General features: G+C 44.3%; 1 pseudogene; it reads left to right on the top strand.

The window, feature by feature from the left end:
• The first annotated feature begins 1,726 nt into the window (after positions 1–1,726).
• LOC121157788 lies at positions 1,727–2,127 on the top strand (annotated as a pseudogene).
• The last annotated feature ends 1,555 nt before the right edge of the window (positions 2,128–3,682 follow it).

A 3,682-nucleotide genomic window follows, 5' to 3' on the forward strand; every position in this document is an offset into this window, starting at 1 on the left:
CACTGAGATCACATTCTGAGTGAGGTGTGGATGACCCTGTTCCAGGGTCAGCAGCAAACACACATGTTCTCTACCCTACCTCTCATTCTCCTTGTTTGCTTTCTTTTATTTTTTTTAAAAAGATTTATTTTTATTATTTTTTCATTGGAAAGGCAGATATACAGAGAGGAGAGACAGAGAGGAAGATCTTCCGTCCGATGATTCACTCCCCAAGTGAGCGCAACGGGCCGATACTATGCCGATCCAAAGCCAGGAGCCTCTTCCAGGTCTCCCACGCGGGTGCAGGGTCCCAAAGCTTTGGGCCGTCCTCGACTGCTTTCCCAGGCCACAGGCAGGGAGCTGGAAGGGAAGCGGGGCTGCCGGGATTAGAACCGGCGCCCATATGGGATCCCGGGCGTGCAAGGTGGGGACCTTTAACCACTTGCGCCACTGCGCCGGGCCCTTGCTTTCTTTTATTATCTGCAGCTCTCAAATCTTTGGCATTCCATTTGCCAAGCATCTTATGAGCAGCTGTGCTTTACTGTTTGCTTCCTGTCTGTTCTTTCCACTACAAAGCAAGACCCACTAGGTATCTCCAGCATGTAGCACAATGCCTGGCATATAGCAGGCACTCAATAAATGCTGGTTGACTGAGCAATGAATGTGACACTTCTGAAGCCATTCATACTGCTGGCACAGAGCTGTAGAACATTTGTTTCACATTTCTGTTTTATGAAATTATAATTCATTGACTGGATCTGTTGTTGGTGGACATTGGGGTCTCTCTGGCATTTAATTTACTTTTGTTTGTTCTGTAGAATAACACTACTATTCACATTCATCCATGTGAATCACAGCACAGACAAGGCAAGAGTTCTGAAAACTCTAAATACCCAAACCCTTCAAATGCCCTAGTAGGATCCAGCTGCCTAGTCTTCCCAGTCCTGGAGGAAGATGCACATTTTCCCATGATGTGTCTGCAAAGCTATCCTGCTGTTCTTCTACCTTCTATTTCTCTAATAATTAATGCCCATTAAGATACTGCTCAGATTCTGGTTGACATGTCTTTTTCCTGCTTAATTCATGAGGTGTATAAGTCAGGGTCCAGGCAGGAAAAACAAAATTAAAACAAACAAACAACAACTAAAGACAATCACAGGCTATTTCAAATAGGTGGGGTTTCATACAGGGAATAGTTACACCAGAGTTGGCAGGATAAGTGAACAAAAAATGTTGGTGGCATGGGGTAAAAAATTATGAAGCAACCTAGACACTGAGAATATCAAGATGCACTTTTGTCCCCATAGCAGAGGAAACAGAAGGGAAGAGAAGCTCTCGGGGCTGGTGTTTCATCTTCATTGGCATCAGTCCATATCGTGAATTTCATGGGTTTATAACACCTCCAGAGGTAAAGGAGGGAACACAGTGCTGCAGCCATATGCCACCTGTTCAGGAGACACAGGGCTGCATAGCCACAGGTACCTGCAAACCAGTGGAGTAAAACCACCTGAGAATACAGAGGAAGGCCCACATGTTATGTATCTAAATATTTAACTATTAAGCTATAATGTTATCAAATCACATATTCACAATGTCCTGGGAAGGCAGGCTTGAACTTGGGTGACTGGTATTCCAGCATGGCAAAAAAGGCAAGTCTTAAAATTATGTGATCAGGTCCTCACAATGTCACTTTGCGGAACAGGAATGCACACCCTTGACAAGAGCCAGGTTTGGGTTGTGTTATGCCATGCTGTCTCGTTCCCATGGTGACATATCAGAGTACGTACCAGATGAGAAAATGTGGCTGCAGCAGCTGCTAGAGCTGAGGCAACGATGGTTCAAGGACCAGGAGCTGAGCCAGTGCCACCCCCGCAGAGGACACAGCCCTTGAACAGATTCTGGAATAAATTTTTACAGAAAAGGGTCCCTTGGAGGAACTTGGTCTATAAAGCATACCAGCAAAGCAAAGATGCTTTCACTCATATGCTGATACCTGCATGGATTATTCATCATTATCTCAAATATCATGTGAATACAAAACCATATACTATGGTTCAAAGGAAGCCCAGAATACTCCCAGGTGATACAATTCTGGAGACTGGAGAATGATTTCCACCAATGAAAGAGTTTCCTGATCAACATCATTGAAGATTAATTTAAAATTTCAAAGGTATATGAGCCCAAGTATGTTCCTCAATCACCAACTTTACTGAATATATTTTAGAAACTTCAATAAAATTTACTTCCAAGGGAGAGGGAATTTAGGTGATCAAATCATGCCAAATAAATACAGAAACTAAGAATCTTTAAAATCTGTACACTCTTTAGACATAACGCTGTATTGCTCGTATCTTTTTTGAATTTCATATCTCTTATCATTTATTCATACCATATTGAACAGAAATGCTGGTCCACAATGAATTCAAATTTTAAAAAAATTTTCTCCAGTGTTAGCTTGAGAAGCCCTGATGTACACTTCTCAGCCCTTCAGAGTTCCCAGCCAGAATGTAGAAGAAGAAGGCTGTACATTAACTTCAGACTCCTGGCCCATTGCCCAGCCTCTCCCCAACTACCAACCTCATCTTCTATGGGACAACCAAGCCTAAAATGTGCCAAGTCCACACACACATTCAATGTCCACCTATTCCTAGGCATACAGCTTAACACCAACCACCAGCTTTTAGGACAAGACAGCGTGGTTTATCTTTGGAAAGAAGGACCCAAGAACACTTTGCATCAGGGCCCCAGGTTATGCAGACTATGGCAGGGCAGGCAGGGCAGACACCAGGTAATTGCAGCCTTTGGGAAGCACACTCACAGGTAGGCCCTCCAAAGCTCCAGGCTCAGAGCAGGATCCCTGATGTCCAAAGGACAGGAATGATTGGATGAGCTCAAGAAGCTGGAAAGTGAGAAGAAAAAGAAAATAGAAAAAGAAATACTTATACCTCTGCCCCAAGTTTCCCAGTAGGTCCCTCACTGCAGAAAATAGCAGGAAGTCATCTACTCTGGAGTTAGGGCCAAGGAGTTTGTAAAGTCTCAGCTCTAGCACCATGGAGGGTTCTCTGCAAAGACACTTACTCTTCATGGCTAGACAATGCCTCTCTTGGTCACCTCCTGCAGTACAAATGCAAAGGATCTTCGAAACATTCATGGAAAATTTGAATTATGGAGAAAGTACATAGTGAGACAAGGTTGTTTTTCACCAAAATCAGCTTATCTTTCAATTCTCATTTTTCCCACCAAGTTCCCTCTTAGCTTATAGATCTTTCTGGATATTGCTGCTATTGTCATTTTTACGTATGCTAGCTTTTCATAGAGCCTCTATGTTAATCATCAAATTTCAATGATTTTTCATTTTTAAAAAATATTACACTTTATCTTAAGGCTGTGTGTACCAGGTTTAAGAAATTCTTTCAGGGCCCGGCGTGGTGGCGCAAGTGGTTAAAGGTCCTCACCTTGCACGCCCGGGATCCCATATGGGCGCCAGTTCTAATCCCGGCAGCCCCGCTTCCCTTCCAGCTCCCTGCCTGTGGCCTGGGAAAGCAGTCGAGGATGGCCCAAAGCTTTGGGACCCTGCACCCGCGTGGGAGACCCGGAAGAGGCTCCTGGCTTCGGATCGGCATAGTATCGGCCCGTTGCGCTCACTTGGGGAGTGAATCATTGGACGGAAGATCTTCCTCTCTGTATATCCGCCTTTCCAATG

The sequence above is a fragment of the Ochotona curzoniae genome, unplaced genomic scaffold (genome assembly GCF_017591425.1).
Source record: "Ochotona curzoniae isolate NIBS_2020 unplaced genomic scaffold, NIBS_Ocur_1.0 contig_3622, whole genome shotgun sequence".
In the NCBI taxonomy this organism is placed as follows: domain Eukaryota; kingdom Metazoa; phylum Chordata; class Mammalia; order Lagomorpha; family Ochotonidae; genus Ochotona; species Ochotona curzoniae.